The sequence below is a fragment of the Aquarana catesbeiana genome, linkage group LG12 (genome assembly GCF_042186555.1).
Source record: "Aquarana catesbeiana isolate 2022-GZ linkage group LG12, ASM4218655v1, whole genome shotgun sequence".
Taxonomy (NCBI): domain Eukaryota; kingdom Metazoa; phylum Chordata; class Amphibia; order Anura; family Ranidae; genus Aquarana; species Aquarana catesbeiana.
In genome coordinates, this window is record NC_133335.1 from 70,245,484 (window position 1) to 70,272,136 (window position 26,653).

Genomic DNA, 26,653 nt, shown 5'->3' on the forward strand with positions numbered 1-26,653 from the left:
AACCCAACCGTGGAGGTAAACAGCTAGGTGTGAAAGGAGAATGCAGAGGTGAAATAGAAGAAAGATCAAGTGGAGGACAAGGAAAGGAAGCTGGATGGAAGCATCCAAGCAAAACCACCAAAAGAAAACCCGACACCACAGAACAAAAATGTAAGAGAAAGGGGAAGAGCCAGAGACTAAAGCATGGATGGAGATACCTGGTGTGCAAGGTGAGGCATCATGAAGAAAGAAAGACGGTGTGTGTTGCCAAACAAACATGGCACCCAGTGAAGTGGGCAGCCTCAAGAGCCAAACCCGCCAAGGTTGCGCCCATATGAGCGCCACCACCGGAAACGCCCACCAACGTCACGCCGCACACACATGGGAGGGACTGCGTACGGCATCACCAATCGGGCACCGGCGCCCGGCCAGCCGACGCCCACGCCCCTTCCCAGTAGTGTGCATGACGGAAACCATCCAATCGAGCGCGTCGGCATCCAAAGGGGTGCGCACGCTCGATGGGGAGTGCGTGACGCTGACGCGCAGTGGCGGCGGATCCACCCCTCCCTACGGGGAAGGGGGAGGGGCCGACAGGCGCGTCACAGCTCCCGGAAGGGGGGAAAAAAAACCAAAAGGACAAGCGGCGCATTAGGGCCAAGGGGGCCACCACTAAAACAAACGAACCCTCTATAAAAAGCTGGTGTCAAGATCTACATCATAAATAATTATCCAAAAATAGTTCAAAAATGATGATACTAAAAATATAATCGAGCAATTGAAAGAAGAGGCTTTAAATAAATCACAATAGATGTGATGGGATTGAAAAATGGAACCATTTCACGCCTATCCATCCCTGTACATTTATGTTAGAGAAGGGTTTGGGATTGTCCATCCCGTGGGACTTTAAATGAAACCATGACCGGATGAGGTCATGTGTTTCCATCCCTTTACTAGTCTAAGAAAAAAGCAACAAAAGTGGGACTTTAAATGAAAAGCGTGAAATGTCCAAAAAACAAAACCGATGGACTACTAGGGAGATTTTATTGAATTCATGAAAGTAAAACATGCATATAAAATTATATATCAATCACAAACAGAGAGAAATATCAGCAATAATAGCAGCAACTATACATGATTCAATGAATAAAACAATTCTCCATGGTACATCAGTAGGATATTAATACACAACCATATAATAAGAAATATTGCCTGCAAAATAAGCCTCCAAAAAAACCTCAAAAAATTAAGAATGGTATGACGCTGGTGAGAAAACGCGACAATGATAGCTCTACGCGTTTCGTGGCTTCCTGTGCCACTCGTCAGGAGCAAGCGCGTATCTTGATCTAAAATAAAGGATATAAAAATGAACTAGTAATTATAAACATGAAACGGAGGTGGGGTAATTAAAAAACCCCCACACAGAGTGCATGCTTACATATTGTGGTTCGTGAGATGGTGGCGGAGGCCATACATCACTCGGCAATCGGAGACACCACCCCCCCGGGAGCTGAGGTGGACGGACCAATGGGGGCAGCCCCACAGGGCACCATCCAAGGTAGGCCAGGACCCCCGAGGCAAACCTAAAGTGGGAGGTACAGATAAAAGATCAATTTAGCAACCCAACCGTGGAGGTAAACAGCTAGGTGTGAAAGGAGAATGCAGAGGTGAAATAGAAGAAAGATCAAGTGGAGGACAAGGAAAGGAAGCTGGATGGAAGCATCCAAGCAAAACCACCAAAAGAAAACCCGACACCACAGAACAATAGTTATGCACTTTGACTTTTTTCTTTTATTTTGTCCTATTTGCTGTTTGCTTCACAAAAAAAAACAAAAAAAAAACTTCAAAGTTGTGGGCATGTTCACAAAAAATTCCAAGGGGGTTGAATATTTTTGCAAGGCACTGTATATTTGCTATACAACATAACATAAAAGAAGGGGTTTGCACTCACATGTCAAAGTGTCATAGTGTCTCAAATGTCATAAAAAAAGGTGTTTGCACTCACATGTCTTTTTTGTTTTTAACATCAGTTTTTAATAAAAATTACTACCGTACATTATGGAACCTTTTATCTTGTCTCTCATGGGATTACTTTCCATATGAGTATCACATTGTAAAGGAGGAACAAAGATGAGTCTTCCACCAGGGGAATTCCAGACTTTTGGGCGACATAAGCGCTTTTTGACCTACCTGCAACAAGGGGTCAGACACCACTGGTACACTGTACACCTATTCCTTGAGCACAAGTGGTGAAGATAAAGGCATCCAAGCATTGGAATTATCATTGGTGTTGGGATTTGTCACACTGGATTTTAACACATTTTTGTTTACTGTGTTTAATTTTTATTGAAACACTGGATTTCAATTCATATAGTGTATTATATATGCTTATGTATGGGTATTTAAGATATATGTCACTTTACCTAAGTGAGCGCCATCCTTTCTTTTAACTTTTTTTTCATTACTGGGAGGTGTTGATTTTCACATTTAAAGGGGTAGCTACACTTTTTCTTGTTTTGTTTTCTATGTTTGGCTTTTTAAGGGTGCCACACGTTTTTATAGACTTGTACATGTTAGTGAAAACTTTTCATCTTTTATGCTGGTATTTTATGGATTAAATTGGTTGCGCTATGGTCCTGTTTCTGGCATTTTGTCTTTGAACCGGAGAGGGGACACCTGGGAATTAGCCTCACTGCTATTCTTGCTTGGGATTCCAACAAAGTGTTATTAGACCCACTTAAAACCTGGGTCTGGGGTTCTGGTGAGTTATAGTCTGAAAGGGGGTCGTCGTGTGGACACACAGAAGAACATAGGGTTGAGGCAGCAAATCCAATTTGCATGAAGTGTGTGGAGCACTTCCAGGGGTAGTTTAAATACACAGATTTTGACACATTTTGACACATTGATGGACTTTTGTGTTTATGCACTTTAACCCCCTTGGCGCCAGCCGCACGCAGATATGCAGCCTCTTGGCGGGTGGGCCTTGGCGCTGAGTGGCCAGATATTTGCTGGAATTGGTGTAAATACAGCTGTGCTGAGAGCGTGCTCCCGACACAGTTACTGGCGGCTAACAGAGAGTCACATGATCCCATGATCAGAAAGCTCCCAATTGCAAGTATCATGTGACAGCCAATAATAGTGGTCACATGACCATAAACCCCGCCCTGCTTCCTAAACCTCTTAAAGGGCCAGGAGGTGCTGGTGCCAAGAGGTTAATTAGTGGTGATATTATATGAATTATTTATTTTAAATGCTTTCACATATTTTGATAAATTGTTTTTATTGCGCTTTAATAGTGGTGACGCTACAGAGAGTTTATTCATTGATGGATTCACTAATATTGGGGTCTATGTAATGTTTGGGAATAATATTAATGCCCTGTACACACGGTCGGACTTTGTTCGGACATTCCGACAACGAAATCCTAGGATTTTTTCCGACGGATGTTGGCTCAAACTTGTCTTGCATACACACGGTCACACAAAGTTGTTGGAAAATCCGATCGTTCTAAACGCGGTGACGTAAAACACATACGTCGGGACTATAAACAGGGCAGTGGCCAATAGCTTTCATCTCTTTATTTATTCTGAGCATGTGTGGCACTTTGTCCGTCGGATTTGTGTACACATGATCGGAATTTCTGACAACGGATTTTGTTGTCGAAAAATTTTATATCCTGCTCTCAAACTTTGTGTGTCGGAAAATCCGATGGAAAATGTGTGATGGAGCCTACACACTGTCAGAATTTCAACAAGGTCCTATCACACATTTTCCATCGGAAAATCCGACCGTGTGTACAGGGCAAAACACCTAGCGCTAATCCATTTTTTGGTAATTTTATAAGAGCTTCACTTAATATTCAGTATATGTTTTTCTATAGAAAACTGTCAGAGACCACAAACTACTGCATAAGGCCAGAGGCTGAGGACATGCTAATGATGTGATTGGAAATTTGAGAAGAAGACAGTCAGAGACTGGAAACATGTTACACAAGACTTCTAGAGTTCACTGGCTTTACAAATCAATGCTCTGGCTCTCACTACTGACTGGTGGGGTCCGAGAGCCACACAGCAAGTACCTGAGAGCTGCATGTAGCCCTTGAGCACCATGACTCTACATAGTACTCAATTGGCCACTATCTCTACCTACTTTACTACTGAGTAAAGTGAGATCTTACAATCAAGACCTGGTGTAGGGAGGAGGGATTTGGGTTTCTAGAGCACTGGGCTGACTTTTCATTGGGGTGCAACCTATATGCTAAAGACGGTTTGCACTTGAATGGAAGGGGGTCTGCTGTGCTGGGGGAGAGGTTTATAGGAAGGCTGGAGGAGTATTTAAACTAGGATTGAGGGGGGAGGGTGAACTAGAATTACATCAAGAAGACAGGTCAGTTAGGGGTCAGACATTAATGGAGGGTGGAATGGGGACAGATGGGGGGAGGGTTATGGCAGGTGTCAAGAAATTTCCCATGTTGCAAACAGCCATTGGAAACTGTAGTGCCATTTGTACTACTAAAAAATATATGAAAAACACCAGACCAAAATGTAATAATGCATTAAAGTGTTTGTTCACCAATGCCAGAAGTCTGCCAAGCAAAATAGGTGAGTTGGAAGCTCTAGTGCATGAAGTGAACTATGATGTAATCGGTATTGCTGAAACTTGGCTTCAATCCTCACATGACTGGGCTATTAATATTCCTGGCTATGCACTCTTTCGGAGAGACAGGGTAAAAAGGAAAGGTGGCGGGGTCTGTCTCTATGTGAGAAGTGATCTCAAAGCAAGTGTGAAAGAGGACCTGATTGATGGAGAGTGTGATGAGTCTGAAGCATTATGGGTGGAACTGCATATAGATGGGCGTAGTTCAAAGTTAATCATTGGAGTTTGTTATAGACCACCCAATGTTAACGAGGAGGTGGAGACTCAGCTCCTTGCACAGATGGAAAGGGCTGCAAGGGCTGGGACAGTGATAATAATGGGAGATTTTAACTACCCAGAAATTAACTGGAGTAATGGCACTGCTGGGACAGTTAAAGGGCAAAAATTTATAAACCTAGTACAGGACAATTTTATGGTCCAGTTTATTGAGGCCCCAACTAGGAATGAAGCTCTGTTGGACCTGGTAATCTCAAACCATGCAGAGCTTATTACTAATGTGCAGATTAAGGAACACCTGGGTAGCAGTGACCATAACATGATTTCATTTGATGTTAGCTGTAAACAAGAAATACATAAGGGAAAGATAAAAACACTTAACTTCAAGAGAGCAAATTTTCCAAGGATGAGGGCTGCTCTCGAGGACTTAGACTGGGAGGGAATATTGGCAGCGATAAACACAGAACAGAAATGGGAATTCTTCAAAAAGACTGTTTGGGACCTCACTGCAAAGTATATTCCCATGGGCAATAAGTTTAAAAGGCTAAAAAGAAAACCTATGTGGCTCACGGTCAAAGTTAGAAAAGCTATAAACAATAAGAAAAGAGCTTTTAAAAAATATAAAAATGAAGGAACACTAGTGTCATTTAAATGCTACAAAGAATTTAACAGAATATGTAAAAAGGAAATCAAGGGTGCAAAAATTCAAAACGAACGACAGATCGCAAAAAATAGTAGGACAAACCCCAAAAAATTCTTCAAATATATTAATAGTAAAAAGGTCAGGTCTGAGCATGTAGGCCCTTTACAAAATAATCTAGAGTGGGTGACTGGGGACAAGGAGAAGGCTAATTTATTAAATACTTTCTTCAGCTCTGTGTATACAAAAGAGCATGGGGAAGTTCATGTGCATAATGGGGGTGGTATTGACACAGCCCCCAATGATCCACAATGGCTCAAAAGGGATATGGTCCAGAAATATTTAGACAGAATAAAGGTGGATAAAGCACCTGGACCTGATGGCATCCACCCACGGATCCTAAAAGAATTGAGCTCTGTAATTTCAAAGCCATTGTATCAAATTTTTAGGGACTCATTAATGACGGGAGTAGTACCGCTGGATTGGCGCAGGGCGAACGTGGTGCCTATATTTAAAAAGGGATCAAAGTCTTTACCAAGTAACTATAGACCTGTTAGTTTAACTTCTATAGTCGGGAAGATACTGGAGCGTTTAATAAAAGACCACATAGACGAGTTCTTGCTGGAAAAAAACATTTTAAGCAACAGACAGCATGGATTCATGAAAGACAGAAGTTGTCAGACAAACCTGATTTCTTTTTATGAAGAGGTAAGTAAAACCTTGGACAGAGGGGTGGCTGTGGACGTGGTTTATTTGGATTTTGCAAAAGCGTTTGATACAGTTCCGCACACACGGCTCATGTGTAAGTTAAAGTCTACAGGCTTGGAAATATCAGTTTGTAAATGGATAGAAAACTGGCTAAAAGACAGAATTCAGAGAGTAGTGGTTAATGATTCTTACTCTGACTGGTCTAAGGTTATCAGTGGTGTACCCCAAGGTTCAGTGCTGGGACCCTTACTCTTTAATATCTTTATAAATGATATTGGGTCTGGGATCAAAAGTAACATTTCTGTCTTTGCAGATGACACCAAGCTATGCAGTGGAATAACGTCCTTACAGGATGTCTCCAATTTACAAGCCGACCTCAATGCACTGTCTAATTGGGCGACTATGTGGCAGATGAGGTTTAATGTTGAGAAATGTAAAGTTATGCACTTGGGGGCTAAGAATATGCATGCATCATACATGCTAGGGGGAGTACAACTGGGGGAATCTGTAGTGGAGAAGGATCTGGGGGTTTTGGTAGATCATAAGCTCAATAATAGCATGCAATGCCAAGCTGCGGTTTCCAAAGCGAGCAAAGTTCTTTCTTGTATTAAGAGAGGTATGGACTCCAGAGAGAGAGATATCATTTTGCCCCTGTTCAAATCATTAGTAAGACCTCATCTGGAATATGCAGTTCAGTTTTGGACACCAGTTCTCAAAAAGGATATCGGGGAACTGGAGAAAGTGCAGAGAAGGGCAACCAAACTGATAAGATGCATGGGGGAGCTCAGCTATGAGGAAAGATTAGAGGAACTGAATTTGTTCACTCTTGAGAAGAGGAGAATAAGGGGGGATATGATCAACATGTTTAAATATATAAGGGGTCCATATAGTGAACTTGGTGTTGAGTTATTCACTTTACGGTCAACACAGAGGACAAGGGGGCACTCTTTACGACTGGAGGAAAAGAGATTTCATCTTCAAATACGGAAAGGTTTCTTCACAGTAAGAGCTGTGAAAATGTGGAATAGACTCCCTCCAGAGGTGGTTCTGGCCAGCTCAGTAGATTGCTTTAAGAAAGGCCTGGATACTTTCCTAAATGTACATAATATAACTGGGTACTGACATTTATAGGTAAAGTTGATCCAGGGAAAATCCGATTGCCTCTCTGGGATCAGGAAGGAATTTTTTCCCCTGCTGTAGCAAATTGGAGCATGCTCTGCTGGGGTTTTTTGCCTTCCTCTGGATCAACTGTGGGTATAGTATTGGGTATATTGGATTGTACGTTTTTTTTTTTTTTTTTTTTTTTTTTTTTTTTTTATGGTTGGACTGGATGGACTTGTGTCTTTTTTCAACCTGACTAACTATGTAACTATGTAACTATGTAACAATATAGTGTAATTTATATCTCTAAGTGGGACTTAGACAACTTCTTCAAAATGTATATACAAAACCCATCCAACTATAAAAAAAAAAAAAAAAAAGTGCAAACACTTTAAAAAGCTATAGCTGTAGTTTATTTCACACATTAAAAATATAACAAATGATGATGATTCTAAAAAAAAAAAAAAAAAGAGATGAGGCTTTTTCCTGTGTAACATCGTGGTCGATGCTTTTACAAGTCAGGGTGCAGCTGTACAGCGCAGACATGGATTTGTCGAAAGTCTTCAGGCTGAGCTTTCCTGTTTCGGTTAGCTTCACGTTACTGTGCCCTGAAACAAAAACAGGAAATGACTTGTCGCTGACAGCTGGAATATACTGATGCATGAGATGTAGAGGAGGCTATGCAAAGAGTTCCAGTAAAGTCACACTGTTTGCAATATGTCATAACAAGTCAGCCATGAAAGGTCACATCAAGCTGGTGGATTCAAATGCTGCAAGAGATGGTAGCTAATAGCGATGAAGTAGCATGTCTGATCGATCCCACAGTCACCAACTTGCCTAGTACTTGAGTAACCTACTTATGAATGTTCTTTTATCTCTCTGGAGGTGTTAACCACAATTTGCAAAGCAGGCGCTGCACGGTGGTCTACAGGACTACTTGAGTAGATGTAGACAGCTTTGAGGTCTCCAGCTATTGCTGAACAATTTCCCACTGGCCCTTGTTTTTGTTTAAAATGGAACTGAAATGCTAATCAATTTTTCCCCAACTATCCACCCATCTTGAACTAAATGCATAACTTTAAACCTCAGATCACACTTAACCCATGTGCCCATCCTGGCTATATTTATATTAAATTCCTGTTCAGCAGGTTGAGCAATACTGCAGAGGAAGCTCTTGTGTGCATTGGCTCCAGTAGGAGACCCATAAAAACAGTAGAATGCCAGGCAGTCTATTATAGTCAGTTAATGTTCTACTCAACCTGCTAGCTCAGAGCCAGGAAAAGTACACACCTGTAAGCAGGTGGATGTCAAATGTTTGTGTTTTAATAAAATGCTCTATATCCCAGTAATGTACTATATGTGGTTAGACTTCTGTATTGTAGTATAAGTCTGTTGCACTGTTTAGTTGCGTTTGCCCTTCTGAGGTGTTAACCCCTGGGAGATAAGGGTTAACACTGCCGCCCAGGGCTTTCCAGACTTTTTGGGGAAGTACCGCCCTTTGCTGGGGCAAACACATAAAAAGGGAAGAAACCACCTCTCAGACACGCTGCAGTTAGTAAAACAGTTGGAGGTACGGTTCCAGGTTTCCCCAGTAAGGAACAAGGTGGACATTGGTGATGTAATTGCTACTTTCTGTCTAACCACCCCTTGTGGGAACCCAGTCCGGGTTCTAGGGGTAAGGACTCATGCTTTTGACTCAAGGACTGGAAAGAACTTTTCACACCTATTTTCACACCTACCTCATGGGGCAAGGAGCACAAGAAGGAGCACTTAGAACAGGGGTAGGCAACCTCGGCCCTCCAGCTGTGGTGAAACTACAAGTCCCATGAGACATTGCAAGACCCTGACAATAACAGGCATGCTCCTAGAGGGAAGGCATGATGGGATTTGTAGTTTTGGAGTGCCGAGGTTGCCTACCCCTGACTTAGAAGATAATGTACAGGAATGTGTATTGAAAACATCTTTGTTGAACTGTTCAATTATTTTACTTAAACAACATCAGTAAAAGAATCTTTGTTATTTAAATTTGCCAGGTCTAAAGTCACTTGAGGATAATCACAGAACATTGTGTACAACAGGGAAGGAGATGAGATTGAGAAGATGTAATACTTATGTCTAACGTGCAGTGAAGCTATTCAGAGGAGGCTATATTGCCTTTGCTAAAGACTACAGTACTAGTGTCAAGTGCATACGTAGCCAGCTGGTCAAGAAGCAGTGTGAGTTGACTTAGGTGCTGGAGGGCCCTGGTAGTGAAGGAGCTTGTATGCTTAGGCTGCTTCTCCTAGTGACTGGTGACGGGCATCCTAGGGACCCAGCCTGTATGTCACAGAATATGGAGTGAGGACTCAGGAGATAAGCATGGTGTGGTACAAGAATCAAGCTTCCTAGTATCCACGTGTAATATACGGATCACTGTCACTAGGGGTGAGGTGTTGGGTTACTGGGCTGGTGGAGTCGTTACAGGCTCAGAAGTACTGGCTCAAAAATGCTGCAGAATACAAAGAGAAGTGCTACAAGAGTATTGAGGAACATTTATCCATAGTGTACAGAGTGTAATGAGTAAAGGAACTGTCCCATGGACTACAAGGGGTTAATTGTGTTCTTATGGAGAAGCATCGCTTTAAAGTTGGGGAGCTGCCTTAATGACAGCCGTGCAATAATTGCCAGCCTCAGCCTGCCTCTGGGGGCACTAGCAAGCATTTTCCCTGGGTCCCAGTATGGGCACGGTAAGCACTGCACACATGCTGAATACCTGAAATTGGGGTAGAGTACACGCTGAGCACGTGAAAATAGGGTACAGACTGATAAACAATTTGCTCAAGAGGGCAAAGAACGAAAAGGTAATTTTCAAGTTTTCCTGCATACATCCCAAATCTGTTTATATTGGATTTCTAACTAGCAGATTGAGTAGGACTGTGCAAGCAATCCTTGTATGCATTTAAGAACTACCCGGCAGTCAACCGTTATATGAGCAGCCCAATATAGGCAATGGAGGAGTATCTGTATTTAACCTTCTGGCTAGGAATCCAATGTGGACAAATCACATGAAATGGGGTAAGGGCAAATCCAAGGTCTGATGTTATGTTTTTAGATGTGGCTAGGAGGGCAAGGAATGGGGATAAAGTAGAAGTTAAATTCTACTGTATACAACACCTGTGCTATGCTCATAGGGTACATCCAGGTATAAAGAAGTGAGTGACTCTCTCCTCTTCCTGTCAAATGATAGCATTGGTGCCTGGAGAATCCACAGCCCGGTGTAATATCTGACTAGAGCAACTCATACTAGAGTGAGAATTTACATAGCTTCCTACCTTCCTCCTGGCAGATGAATGGGACAGTAAAGGATTGCGTAAAATCCCAACCCTAGGAAAATTGGAAATTCTACCTTGCAGTGGGGCTGTTGCCGCACTGCAAGGATTAACTGCTTCTTTGGTTCTAGGGGGCATATATATCTTCCGTACTGCCAGACTGGTCCCCAGAGCATCTGCTCTCCCATGCTCCAGCAGTCTAAAGGTCCTGATATCACCAAAACTGATGTAAGGTCCACAAAAATGCATTGGACATGATGACACTGAGGAAAAGTCCACTGCTGGTGCACGGGGAATCGTGTCTGCTTGGGAAGCAGAGAATTGGGTAAAAGTGCTTTATTCACCCAAGATTAAACAAGTAGTTAAAGCTTGCAGTGTGGTTGCACCCAGGAGAATTTTCAAATTTTCTGGGGCTGGGCAATCCAGTTGCTTTGCCATGCAAAGGTCAGTCACTGGTTAGCTTTAAAGATCATGTCTTATAATTCAACCAAACAAGTAACGTAGGCACTACTCTTCTGCATTTGTGATCTATGTTAAACAAACATATGCATTCAACATTGCCTAATTTCTGGAGGGCCCTGGTAGTGAAGGAGCTTGTATGCTTAGGCTGCTTCTCCTAGTGACTGGTGACGGGCATCCTAGGGACCCAGCCTGTATGTCACAGAATATGGAGTGAGGACTCAGGAGATAAGCATGGTGTGGTACAAGAATCAAGCTTCCTAGTATTCACGTGTAATATACGGATCACTGTCACTAGGGGTGAGGTGTTGGGTTACTGGGCTGGTGGAGTCGTTACAGGCTCAGAAGTACTGGCTCAAAAATGCTGCAGAATACAAAGAGAAGTGCTACAAGAGTATTGAGGAACATTTATCCATAGTGTACAGAGTGTAATGAGTAAAGGAACTGTCCCATGGACTACAAGGGGTTAATTGTGTTCTTATGGAGAAGCATCGCTTTAAAGTTGGGGAGCTGCCTTAATGACAGCCGTGCAATAATTGCCAGCCTCAGCCTGCCTCTGGGGGCACTAGCAAGCATTTTCCCTGGGAGCAGTATGGGCACGGTAAGCACTGCACACATGCTGAATACCTGAAATTGGGGTAGAGTACACGCTGAGCACGTGAAAATAGGGTACAGACTGATAAACAATTTGCTCAAGAGGGCAAAGAACGAAAAGGTAATTTTCAAGTTTTCCTGCATACATCCCAAATCTGTTTATATTGGATTTCTAACTAGCAGATTGAGTAGGACTGTGCAAGCAATCCTTGTATGCATTTAAGAACTACCCGGCAGTCAACCGTTATATGAGCAGCCCAATATAGGCAATGGAGGAGTATCTGTATTTAACCTTCTGGCTAGGAATCCAATGTGGACAAATCACATGAAATGGGGTAAGGGCAAATCCAAGGTCTGATGTTATGTTTTTAGATGTGGCTAGGAGGGCAAGGAATGGGGATAAAGTAGAAGTTAAATTCTACTGTATACAACACCTGTGCTATGCTCATAGGGTACATCCAGGTATAAAGAAGTGAGTGACTCTCTCCTCTTCCTGTCAAATGATAGCATTGGTGCCTGGAGAATCCACAGCCCAGTGTAATATCTGACTAGAGCAACTCATACTAGAGTGAGAATTTACATAGCTTCCTACCTTCCTCCTGGCAGATGAATGGAACAGTAAAGGATTGCGTAAAATCCCAACCCTAGGAAAATTGGAAATTCTACCTTGCAGTGGGGCTGTTGCCCCACTGCAAGGATTAACTGCTTCTTTGGTTCTAGGGGGCATATATATCTTCCGTACTGCCAGACTGGTCCCCAGAGCATCTGCTCTCCCATGCTCCAGCAGTCTAAAGGTCCTGATATCACCAAAACTGATGTAAGGTCCACAAAAATGCATTGGACATGATGACACTGAGGAAAAGTCCACTGCTGGTGCACGGGGAATCGTGTCTGCTTGGGAAGCAGAGAATTGGGTAAAAGTGCTTTATTCACCCAAGATTAAACAAGTAGTTAAAGCTTGCAGTGTGGTTGCACCCAGGAGAATTTTCAAATTTTCTGGGGCTGGGCAATCCAGTTGCTTTGCCATGCAAAGGTCAGTCACTGGTTAGCTTTAAAGATCATGTCTTATAATTCAACCAAACAAGTAACGTAGGCACTACTCTTCTGCATTTGTGATCTATGTTAAACAAACATATGCATTCAACATTGCCTAATTTCATGGATAACATCAACCTTTTTGAAAAGTGAACACCTGTGTCACAAAAAATATATGCTGAATCAATAAAAGTGAAAAATTGAAAAATTGACAATTGTTTATATAAAAAATAAAATAAAAAAAAAACAACAAAAAACAAGTCCTTTGTGTTTAGCAATACAGTTCAATAATTACACTCTTAATATCCTTCATCTCATCCATCGTGTGCTTGTATAGGTGATTCTAAAAAATACACAATCCTGTGCTCCACCGCTAGTTTTGCTAAGAATACACTCACCAGAGCCCTAAGGCCACCAGGATCAATCAAGCCTTTAGTGTTATGTTTGGCCCACAGAGCCCGAAACCAGCGTTACTTCTTCCTTAGACACTCCACAAAAAACAAGTTCTCCAATGAGTAGATGAGCATCAATCCCCAGAAAGGAAGATGACAAAGTGGTCGTGCAACACAGTTTATTAAAATGCCCTTTTAAAATTCCATCCCACAATTTATGCTCTTACATATAAAAGTGCCCAGACTGGCACCAGCTCGATTAGCATATCTGGATACACAGAAAACCAATGCTCCGTCAAACTTATTCGGTGTGTTCTGCCGTTCCTCAAAAACGGATATATATCTACTAAAAGTTGCCATCACCCTAGTTGGGTGAGGACCATACCCAAAGGTAAGTTTGTACGCATTAAAAGGAATTGTAATAACATGAATGAATGTGGACATGACAGATAAACCGATAGAAAGATTTAAAGAAAAAGGTTGTAAAAGGAAGGAGTTAGAAAAGGTTAGGGATGATGTGAAGAGGATGAAAAGAGAGGATTTGGAAGTCCTGAATCAGGAAAACTTTAGCAAATTTAACATCTTATGGAGACCATGGATTACACACCAGGCTTTGAAGAACGGGTACTTTTACCATGGAGGAAGGTACTCAACTGCACATTCTTACCCATACCCTTTTACTGGTAGCCTTACCTTCAGGGACTCATCCTCCTCTCCTCCTTCCTGTCTTTTCTATGTTTTCTTCCTCACCTTTTTTGGGTTACCTTTTCTCTCAGGTAACCTCCATTGTGTTTGGATAATATTATCTGTAACTAATGATGTAACTAGGTCGTAACTTAGCAGTTAAATGAACCTTGTCTACTTTTGAGGGACTATTAATTATACATTTTATTTAACCTGAGTTTATGTTTTTATATTTGACCTTTGAACAATTTGATAAGATATAGATTCATTTATTTAATTTGGTTTTAGTTGCACAAATTATCATTAAATAAGACTTGTATAATTGGTACTTATTTTTTATGTACTATACCTATCTCAACATAATCAACATAATGATCATTTTTTTTCTTCTTTATTATCTGTAATGCTATCTGTTGTTCTTATCAATAATAATAAAATATTTGTACGAGAAAAGAGAGGATTTGGTAAAACCAATCACTGAACTGTATTGCTAAACACAAAGGACTTGTTTTTTGTTGTTTTTTTTTTTTTTCATTTTTATTTGTTTATATACACAATTGTAAATTTTTACTTTTTTTGATTCAGCATTATTTTTTTGTGACACAGGTTGTCACTTTTCAAAAAGGTTGTTATCCATGAAATTAGGCAATATTGAATGCATATGTTTGTTTAACATAGATCACAAATGCCCGTTTAGAGGAGTAGCACCTACTTTACTTATTTGGTTGCAATCATTAGTGTGTTTCACACTTAAAGGGGCAGCTGTCACTAAGGATACATTTTCTTATAAGCATATATAAGGTTGGTGCCATTTATATGAAGTTTTTTTTAAAAATGTCTTACATTATGTTAAAACTGCACAGCAGCAGTGCACATGCAACCAAGGACAGACCATAAAATGTTAAGGTTGACCACTCCAGGGTCCCAATTTACTTATTTTATGAACACAAGACGACACGTTTACAACTATACCGAAATACCTATGTGCCCGTGCCTGTTTATAGATGCATAGATGACTGTTCAGCTCTTGTTTTCAGTCTACAGCAACTCTAAAATCCTCTGCTTGACATTATTATTATTATTATTATACACGATTTATATAGCGCCAACAGTTTGCGCAGCGTTTTACAATGTAGAGGGGGACAGCACAATTACAGTACAGTTCAATACAGAAGGGACAGGAGGGCCCCTTGACATGACATGCTTGAATGGCATTGATGTTTAGGCAGACACTACAGAAAGAGGCATTCATTTTTTAGACAGTTTTTAGAGAGCCATGATTTGGAAAGTACAGCACAGAGGTAAGTGTGGTTACACTTTTACTGTCCTTTTTACTGTCCTTTTCTTGGAATCTTTCCTGCAGCTGTCTGTTCAAGTAGAACTAAAGGGTAAGTGCAACAAAACCACTTGCACTATATGGCAAACGTATCACTAAGTTTTCTGTGTTCCAGAGATAACAACTCCACATTCTTTCCATAAATTTACACCATCTTCCTTCAATTTTCCTTCATTGGCCACTAGGCAGTCAGCGAGGCTGCAACTTTCATTTAAGCGCAGTGGATTTGCACCATCCTGGCACTAGGCTCCACTCTTATAGATGCTGAGAGTATACATGGCACATGGCCAGCAGACAGTATAAGCAAAAAAAAAAAACAAATGACAGCATTAAGTGCAAAAAGTTTTTTTTGGCAAAAAAATAAAAACATTTAACAACTCTTCCGCCAAAAAACAAAAAAACTGAGCCCACGTGTAATTTTACTTTCTGGGTTCAGTTTCAGTTTAACTATAATATACGTATCTGTAATGCCCAGTAATGTCAGAACTGTAGCACTTCTGAAGTTTACAAGCATAATGTGCGCTCTACTTTTACAGAAATTTGATAGTGAAAACTAAAAGGTCAGTTCACATCAATATAACCAATGCAGTATTTTCATTCCCATGTGTTAGCTGACTAATTTTTAGGTTACATTTTTTTTCACTAAAAGATTCACCAAGACTCACTAAAAGATTTATTGTATGGATCAGCTAAATTTACCACATGTACATTGTTTTAAAATTAATTCAGAATTAATTTAAAATTAAAGAACAGACTTTTATTTTAAAGTGAGCACGTGCCGAGGCTGAGCATAAGTATTTACATATTCTAAAAAAGCAGTAAAAGCACTTTAAAACAAGCACCCGTTCACCTCTATAGCTATAGGCATTAAGAAATTCATCTTAAAATTCCACAACATAGGCAGAGAAATCTAAACCCCTCCTTTATTTTACATGGGAAACAGAATCTTGGCAAACTGCCAGTGTTCTAATTTAAACACACAGCAGGTGTCTCTAAGTCAGCCATTTTCAAGCACACCCTGGGGTGCCTTGAGGTTTCTTCAGGGGTGCCTTGGCAAAATGCCTAAAAGTTGCCCAATAATTGTATACAAGCCGGCGTGTGGATGAAAACACAAATACACAGGTTTTCATTGTACACCATTACAACCTTCTAGCTGCCAGAGCCCTAACGACAAATGGCATCCTTGTTTGATTCTCCCCAACCGCTCTCCATCAGCACTGGTGTCACATTAGCTGAGTGATGGAGAAAAACTGAGGGAGAAGAGAAACATTGGAATACTAATCAGTACCAGTTTGCAAAAGTTTATTTGCTTTGGAAGAATAATTCACCTCTAATGTTGGGTGTCCTGCGTGTGTGGCTGTTGCTGCGTTATGTAAAACCGTTAGAATAATTTTTACATTTTAGAATGGGGTGCCTCGAGACTGTCCATAATTTTTAAAGAGTGCTTTGAGACAGTCCATCATTTTTAAAGGGTGCCTCGACATTGTCCATAAAGTTTAAAGGTTGCCTCGAAATTGTCCATAATTTTTAAGGGCACCTTGACTGAAAAAAGGTTGAGAAACAATGATCTAAGTTGTTAGAAACTGATTAATGCAGGCTACACATGGGTTTTGAATTTCAAACAAATTTTCTTTCGAAAATCATAAATTTTGTATGTTTTGTTATCCGATGATGCCACCATTGATTTCGAAATTTGAAAGAATATTCGTGGCTGGGAATTTTCTTTTCTGTCCAGGTCAAAGCTCATAAAACATTTCTTTTTCGATTATATTTCTCACAGGATTCTCCCATCATTTATTAGAAATAGGTTTGTCTTTCAAAAAATTTCCAACATGCCTGAATACACAAATTCGATGGCCACGCGAAAATCGGCCATTGCTGCGACCCACTAATGGTGCGAAATTGAAATAAAAATTCTTTACGTTTACATTACGATTATCATAAGAACATTTTTGGGGAATTCGACCCATGTATGGTAGGCTTATAACTAGATTTTAGAATAGGGGCTGGCAACCGATTGATCACAATCTACCCATAAATAGTAGCTATCTGACAGGTGAATCAAGACCTCCCTAAGGCAGTCGCCAGCTCCTGACCTCAGCCACTGCCTCTCAGACCTCAGATCAGAGCGGCTTTTGCAAAGCTAAGGGAAATATTGGCTCTTCCTCTGTGTCATATGACATAGCCAACTGGAGGCCTGGAAGGACTTCTTTCACTCTTCTGGGTACCACTGCATCTGAGATCTGTGAGTAAATGAGGAGAGGGGTGGGGGGGGGGGTAACTCTGTGTTACTTACAACTCACTCCTGCAAGCTGCGTTACTTACTCCAGACCCCTGCACTCTGTGTTACATAGTACTGACCTCTGAACTCTGCATTACTTACTACAGAACGCTGCATAACTTTCCACCATAACCCAAAACTCTGCGCTTAATGATGATAAAGAAATTTGGGCACCTGCACTCAATAGTTGCCAGAATACAACAACAAATAGAAACACAATTTTAAAAAAATGAGTTACCATGTCGGTCAAAAATTCATACAGTGTTCATACAGTGCCTTGAAAAAGTATTCATACCCCTTGAAATTTTCCACATTTTGTCATGTTATAACCAAAAATGTAAATGCATTTTTTTGGCATTTAATGTAATCACAGGATCTACCTTCCTTATTGTGTTATAGGCACTTGTTTTTCAGTTCCTTTTTCTCATGTTGTAAAGACATGCATTGCAATCCTCCATGAAAGTAAAGCATATTGCTGCATATCAGAAGCTTCCAGCACATTATTTTAATATTCTGAACAACACTCCTGTGCCTACACCCTCATAGCAGTATATCTGCAGTGTCAGATCTAAGGCTCTGCTACTTCTGGCTGCTAGTCTCATGATATTTGAAACGAGATATGGTGATGTTACTACTATGTTGCTCACTGTTCACCTTGCTGGAGGATCCGACACGAGGAAGCAAAACCCTGTCTCTACCCATAAGGCCACCTCCATGCAGTGGCACAGCGGTTGATGTACTAAAACAGGGGTCTCCAAACTTTCTAAACAAAGGGCCAGTTTACTGTCCTCCAGACTTTACGGGGGGCCAGACTGTGGCCATTGGAAATAGAAAATATCCTGGCCTCAGTGGGAGTAAACAATGCATTTTTGGTATTAGGGGAATAGTACCCTATCGCTGGTGTCAGTGGGAAAAATAATGCATCATCATTGGTGTCAGGGGGAGGAATAGTACCCCATCATTGGTGTCAGTGGGAGGAATAGTGCCCCATTGTTGCTGTCAGTGGGAGAATTAGTGCCCCATTGTTTGTGTCAGTGGGCTTAATAGTGCCCCATCATTGGTGTCAGTGGGAATAATAGTGCACCATCGTGGGTGTCAGTGGGAATACTAGTGCCCCATTGTTGGTGTCAGTTTGAGGAATAGTGCCCTATCTTTGGCATCAATGGGAGAAATAGTGCCCCATTGTTGATGCCAGTAGCAGGAATTTTGCCCCATTGTTGGTGTCAGTGGGAGGAATAGTGTCTTATATCAGTGGAAGAAAAGTGCCCCAAGGGCCAGATAAAGGCAAGCAAAGGGCCGCATCTGGCCCCCGGGCCGCAGATTTGAGACCCCTGTACTAAGGGCAAATAGACTGTGCACTTTGCAAAGTGCAGTTGAACCATGGGAGTGCAGTTGCTCCAGAGCTTAGTAAATGAGGGGAAGTTCTGCTTACTTCCACCATCCAATCATGTGCAAGCAAAAATTATGTTTTTTTTTTCCTTGCATGTGATTGGGTAATCATTGCAAAGTGAAGCTTCAGATCATTTACTAAGCTCTGGAGCAACTGCAGTGGCAGAGTGTGCAACTGCACTTTGCAAAGTGCACAAATTATTTGCCTTTAGTAAATGAACCCCACAGTGCACAAGGCATGGAAAGTCAGTAATGTGGGAAAGATCAGCTGCATGAAGATCACACGCAATACTGGCAACCGGTCCTTTGCACTCTCCTTGTTTTCTTTTAATCACAGCCTTCAGAGTTCAGTTGCATTTTAATGATATTGGTATTTTGTTTGTCTTGTGTCATCGGCACATCTATGTGATGCCATGCGCTCAAATGGTTTACTTAATTAGGCTCAAAGTATTGTCAAAGTTGGTCAGAATGATGACTGAGTAACTATTTCAAAAAGTAGGTCAACAATAGCAGCCCCAATATTTCCCTTAGGAAAAGATTATTGTAACTGAGAAGTTCTATGAGTTGTCTAATGAAGAACAGAAAAAAGATTAATAATTCATGAGAAATATTGGTAAACAGCCATGTCCTGCAAAAAGTAAGAAATAAGAAAATACTATCGGCAGTTAAAAGAACTCCTCCAGCTCAGTGAATTGACCCTACAATAATAGACAGCAAAAAGCAATGAACAGCAAACATGCGATGAAACTGAGATTTTATCGGATGATCAAAAGCGATGAAATGCGATTTTATCAGATAATCTTTTATATACAGTACCACTGCTTCCTTTGACTTTATGCTTGCATTGTCTCCATCTGTGCCCTTTTGTGTGTACACTTCATTTTTTGCACTTTGTGGTTTGATGTGACTGCATCTATTGTAGCCACATTTTTTGCTCCTTTTGCTTAATGTTATGTAATTTTTAGGACCTGTATTACTAATGTTGTGTTTTGTCCTTTTCTAGGTCGCCCTTTCCCCCCATGTGTCCCTAAACAGTTAATTTTTCATATACATTATATGCATTTCTGTATCTTTGTTCCTTACATATAAATACGATTAACACATAAAGGCTAATAGCAGTTACAAGGTATACTTTTCTCTTGCTTTTTATTTCTTGATATTTTATTATTTATGGTGTATCACCTTTCTATTCCCTTTCATTTTATGTTTATGTTTTTACTAAAATTAACTCCACTGTCCTAAAGTAATGCTCTTTATAGACACTAGATAGCGGTTGACTGATAAGTCCCAATCTGACGACCAAACTTTTTAGAAAAAATATATAATAACAGGTGCCAACCCCCTCCTCCTCACATTGCATTAAAGCTAAGGAGTTTTCAATCTGAGCGGTAGGAATGATTTCATCAGAATTTTCCCCAAAGGTATCATACGTCAGTCTTTTTGAAGGGCATATTTTCTGCCTGAATCTGGAGTAGATATTTTCCAGTGGTTCTGATTCAGGCTCTGATTCATGTTCTGGTTCAAGCTCTGGTTCAGGCACTCTCTCTACTTCATTGATGTGAGAACCGCGGGTCTCTGGTACACTGGGCACATCATTGGGTTCCAACTTGACGTCCTTGTTTCCTTTAAGTGGGTGGAAATCTAGTACGTCAACTTTTGGTAGTGGAAGACGTGTTTCCCTCGCAAAGGGTGTCCCCTGAGTCGCGGGATCGTCTCCTAGGGGGGAAATCCATAACCAATCAAGGTCTAATTTTTCTTCATCACTCTCCTCTTCAGGTGGCATGGGTTGACAGGCTTTCCCAGTCCTAGGCCTTAGCGTAGGGGTCTGATAAGTCTCTTGACAGGAAGAGGTACTTCGACAGCCTTGGATATTGGAAGTAGGTGGTTTCAAAGCCAGGTCTTCAGAGGCCCAGTCTTACCTTCAGGCCGGATCTGGTACAGAGCAAGCCCGGACAGACAATGTAAGGTTGAGAGCGCCATTAATCAGCCAGTTTATGCTTCCCAGGCACTCATAGGTTGCGTAACAACACTCGATCTGGTCTACCCAATGCTGTTTCTTTTCCGAGGGAAGTGTTCCCAACATATACAGCAGGGTACGGTTGAAACATTAAGGTTGCGGACCCCCTTGGTGGTGGTAAGGAGTAGTCAAGGATTTCTATATACTTAAGATTTCACATAATCTTCTGATTAGCTTGCTCTCGAAGTCCCAACCTTGGTCTGAGTATAGGCGTTGTGGCAGCCCGTAATGTATGAAAAACTTCTCTACTAGGGTCTTTGCTACAGTACTGGCTTGCTGGTCCTTAGTGGGGAAAGCTTGGGCATAGCGGGTGAAATGATCTGTCACAACCAGGACATTCACTCAAGTCAGGCTCCAAACAAAAGAAATCAATGCACACCGACTCCATTGGTCCCTGACTCTGGATATGGCCCATTGGAGCTGCCCTGCCTGGTAAAGTCTTTCTCTGAATGCATCTGATGCAAGAGCGACAGTAGCTCTCCACCTCAGCTCTCCTGGATGGCCAAAAAAATCGATCCTTGACTAACTTGAAGGTTCTGTCTGGGCCTAAGAGACCATGATCATCATGAAGGGCAGTCAACACTTTCAGTCGGTGTTTCTCAGGGTGGAACAGTTGACGAACGCCCTCTGGCTCTTCAGATGGGCCTCTCCGATATATGATTCCATCTTCTGATTGCATTTGTTCCCATTCTCTATGGACTACTTTTGCTCCCTCAATGGAACTATTCAACAGCATCTGAGGGTCCTGAACGGATAGTGAATTCTTCATAAGACTTCCCAATGGGTCTTCCTGTTGATCCCACCTCATATCCTCTCTTCTCAACTGAGGCAATTCTTGGCTGAGCACTTGTATCAAATCACAATAATATTTGGGCACACAAGTAGGAGTGGCTCCCACAGCTTCTGCTCCTATTGCTCCTCTGTGCTTTTGCTCCACTCCTTGACATACAACCATCACTCCTTCCAGGGGCAAATGGACCCAACTCTTCTGGCCAACATTTGTGGTATGATGTCTTTGGGAAAGGGCATCAGCGTCCCGATTTCCCACTCCAGGCCGGTATTTCAGACTGAACCAAAATTCAGACAGAGCGGCCAACCACCAATGTCTAGTGGCAACCAGTTTGGCAGTGGTCAAAAGGTAAGTTAATGGGTTGTTATCCATTTTCTCCACAAAGATGGCCCCATACAGATAGTCGCATAGCTTATCTACCATGGCCCACTTTAGGGCCAAGAACTCCAACTTGTGTACCGGATAGTTCTTTTTAGAAGGGGTGAGGCTGCGGCTCACATTAGCTATTGGGCGGAGTCTTCCCTCCGACTCTTGGTACAGCACTCCTCCAAGGCCATTTCTGCTGGTATCCATGTGCAATTCATAGGGCTTGGATGGGTCCGCGTAGGCCAGCACTGGTGCTTCCACAGGGCTCCCCTTCAGGCGTTTAAAAGCCTTTTCACATTTTACCATCCGTTGCTCCTGAATGGATTCACGTGGCCTCCCTTCTGGGCTCTCTGCAGATCCCCTTCAGTCTGTTTCTGTAAGAGTTCGTTCAACGGTCGAGCGATCTGTGAGAAGCTTTTCACAAATCTCCTATAATAGGAGCAGAATCTCAAAAATGACCTCAATTCAGTGACGGTGCTCAGAAGGGGCCAAGAAGTAGCAGCCTCCAACTTCTGAGGGTCAGTAGCTATTCCCTCGGCTGAGACTACATGCCCAAGGTACGTAACCGAGGTCTGGTAAAATTGGTATTTCTCTAACGACAGCTTCAGCCCCTCTGTGTGTAGCCGTTGGAAAACTTTCTCCAACCGGGCTTCATGCTCCTCCAACGTTCTGCCAAACACAATGATATCATCAAGGTACACTAGTACTTCTACTAAGTTCATATCCTTCACAGTGATCTCCATCAGTCTCTGGAAAGTGGCAGGGGCCCCAGCTAATCCTTGTGGCATTCGGTCGAATTTGAAAAATCCTAAAGGGCTGATGAAGGCCGTCTTTTCTCAGTCATCTGGATGCATGGGTATCTGGTAGTATCCACTCTTCAGATTCAGCACACGGAAAAATTTGGCCCCTGATAGGCATTGCAGGGCCTCTTATATGTGGGCGGTTGTATACTGGTCTGGGACAGTCCTTCGGTTCAAGGTTCGGTAATCAATACACATCCGGAGGGACCCATTCTTCTTCCTTAACCCATGCTTCTACCACAATCGGGGAAGCATAGGGACTCCTGGATTCCTTAATGACTTCTTCAGTTCAGCGAGCTGCTCGCTAAGATCCTCCAGATCACACAAAGGGATTCGCCTGGCCCTTTTGCAAAAGGGCTTATCTTCAGTTAGCCAAAATCGATGTTGGACACTCCTGGCGCAGCCCACATCAAAGTCATTTTTGGAGAACATCTTCTCCCATCGGGCTAATTGGGCTTTAATCTTCTCCTCCCATCCTGGGGGTAGATTTGGGCAGTGGAAAGTGGTCTCTCTTCCATTTCCCTTCCACTGGGGTGGCAGCATTCACTTTCCCAATTACCATCCGAGGCTTCAGGCTAATCGGGTGGCCGGTGATGTTTCTCACACTGACATAGATTCACCCCCTGCTTCTCAATAAGGCATTAGTGGGTATGATCTCCAGTACCAATTCTATTCCAACATCCTCCTCTGTTGAATTAGCTTTCACCACTACATAAGGGCCCGGCTGGTCTCATGATAATTTATTAGTGGCCTTCAAGCAGGCTCTCTCAACCAGCTGCAAGACCTTTCCATGAGCATCCAATCGCCAAAGCCTTCCTAGCCTTTCCATGGGGGCCTTCTTCTCCTGCAACACTTGCTGGAACGCCTGCTGCAGCTGAGGATGAATCTTCCCTACTGGGGCACCCTCCAAGGCCAGTGGAGTGAGTAGCCTCCTCACAAGATTGGTGTTGGTGCCTATCAACAAAGAATTTCGGCCTGCCCCAGGAGGTCGGGGGCAGAAAACAGCCAATGAATGTATCAAAAGTCTCTGGTTTCCCAGCCAGGTAAGTTTTAAAGGTTATCTTGATGGGTATGTATCTGTCGTATGGGCATTTCTGAGTCCCTATGCCCCAGATTTCTAACTCCTCAAGTTTGCACAAAGGGATATGCTTCAAATACTTGTGGTAAAAATCTTGGGATAGCAACGTCACTTGGGCTCCTGTATCCAGTAAGGCTTGGGTATAGATGCCCTCTACTTGTTTTGAGACTATAGGGGAGGGCCCCACTAGATTCTTTGGCAGATTTCCTACGGGTGACTCTATAGTTTGTGCTCTAATCAGTCTCTTTGGAAGTAGCGGAGTTGGTCTAACTATTCGCTCAGTAAGATGTGCATTGATTTCCTGCCTCCGGATCTCCTTCCTTGAGGGTTTAGTTTCTGTGGTTTTCCTTGGCAAAGAATGGGGAGGGGCAACAGATGGCTTGTGTCCCTTTTTCTTCTTAGGTCTTTCCTTTGGTGAAGAAGGGGGGGAATCAGCAGGTGGCTTGCGTCCCCTTTTTTTTTCTTAGATCCGTGTTTGGCCTTGGAGCTCATGCTTCCCTTAGGACTCTCAACTAGCTCCTTCACTGAGGTCCCTTGAAGTTTCCCACTGGTTTTGGGAAGAGTAGCTCCTGTAACGCCTTCAGAATGTCCATGAGGAATTGAGATCTGATGCCGGCCTTGGGACACTCGGCCCGAAAGTGTCCAGCCTCCCCGCATCCGTAGCATTTCTTCTCTCGCCCTTGGGGAAATTTTGGCTCCCCTTGGCAAGTCCCTTGCTCTTGCACCTTTGCTTGGGTCTCCATCATCCGCATCAAGGCATGATACATCTGGTTTTGAGCCTAAGCGACCTGAGCCATTAGTTTGGTTGGCCTCAGTTCATTTACTGGCTTATTAGTGTCAAGAATGGCCAGCCCAGCGGGTTTCAGACTCAGTTCCACTGTCTTCATCCGAGAAACTCATCTCCACATGAACAGCTCGGGCCACCACTTTCTCCCTGTTTCCAGCAATAGCACCCACTTCTCTTGACCTTTGGCTCTTCTCTTCTAATAGAGCCTCTTCTTCTCATACTTCTCTTATCAATTCAGGGTATGTAGGTACCACTTTGGTTCTCTTTAGTAACAACTTCAATACAATCGGGTGATTTGGCCTAGCCTTTTGCAGAACCTGATCTAGACGAGCTTGAACAGCATCTTTGGGATCAATGTCCCTCTTGAGGATAATTTGATGCAGCATTCTGTCTACTCAAGATATATACTCAGACTCTCCCCCTTTTGCTGGTGAGTGTGGTTGAATTTGTACTTCAGGTCTGCGGTAGATTCAACTCTTCCAAATACAGCATACACGGTGTCTATGTAGTCCATGGCAACACAAGTTTTCTTCCCATTCTCAGATTACGAATAACATCAGCCGCCTCAAAGACTCACACTGAGCCACTGTAGTTTCACAGCCTCTGAAGCACTCCATTCTTCCATGGCCTGCAGAGCCTGACTCATACAGGTTTTAAACTCATCTTTCCCTACAGGGGTTGGTAACTGCCCTGCGAAAAACCTGAGTCTCCGGTAACTTAGGTTGGCATTTCCAGCACCGTTCTTCACCAAACTATCAACTAGCCGGCTCATATCCATGTAAAAAGAGAGAGGGAAAACATTTGCCCCTTCGGAGTTGACTCTCACCGGTACTGGGCCCTTCTCCTGAGCCCTTGATGAAGGCTGCCACTCAGCAGGCTCTCTTGAGTGGGATCACTCTAGCAATCACTCCTTCGGCTAGACGTACCTCTTCCCTCTGGAAGCACACAGGTATCTCTTCTTGCCACTCCAGTAGCACCCTGACTTGATCCAAGTCATACTCGGCTTCCGTGTCTACAATGTAAGCCTGGTGTCCTGAAGCCAGAGCTCTCACCCGCTTTCTAATCTCTCGCTCAGTGTGTTCACTTCCCGAGATGTCTAGAACAGTGGTTCTCTCCATTTGAGCTCCCTGATTTCTGCCCCAGACAACAACAGCTACCGAATCCCACACACGGATTGTGGCTCTTATGTAGGTTGGCTAGGGCCCGCTGCAGATTGTATCCTGGACAAGCTCCCAAATGTAGCACCGCCCCCTTGGGGACTGCTTGGATTTACCTGCTCATCTGCATCACTGTGACCCTGTAAACATTCCAACCCATCTGACAGTCTGGGTTGAAACATTATTGCAGCACCTTTTAGTAATAAGACAGCACTCAATGAGTTTATATCCGGTTCCCAACCGGCGCAAGCCGATGTACGTCGGCAGAATGGCATGGCTGGGCAAATGGGCGTACCTGTATGTCCATTTGAATTCTCTCGCTGTGCCATTGCGTGCGTGCGTGCGCCGGCCGGGAGCTCCGTGAGTCCGGTCGCGGGTCCCGCGGACTTGATCGCTGCGGGGATACCCGCGATCGCCTCACGGAGAGGATGAACGGGGAGATGCTGATGTAAACAGCATCTCCCCGTTCTGCCTAGTGACAAGTGTCACTGATCACAGCTCCCTGTCATTGGGAGCTGTGATCAGAGTAATGACACTGCTAGCCCATCCCCCTACAGTTAGTAATCACTCCTCTAGGACACACTTAACCCCTCCCCGCCCACTAGTGGTTAACCCTTTCACTGCCAGTGTCATTTACACAGTAATCAGTGCATTTTTAATCGCACTGATCGCTGTATAAATGACAATGGTCCCAAAAATGTGTCAAAAATGTCCGACATGTCCGCCATAATGTCGCAGTCACAATAAAAATCGCTAATCGCCGCCATTACTAGTAAAAAAAAAAAAAAATTAATAAAAATGCCATAAACTATCCCCTATTTAGTAAACGCTATAACTTTTGCGCAAACCAATCAATAAACGCTTATTGCGATTTTTTTTTTAC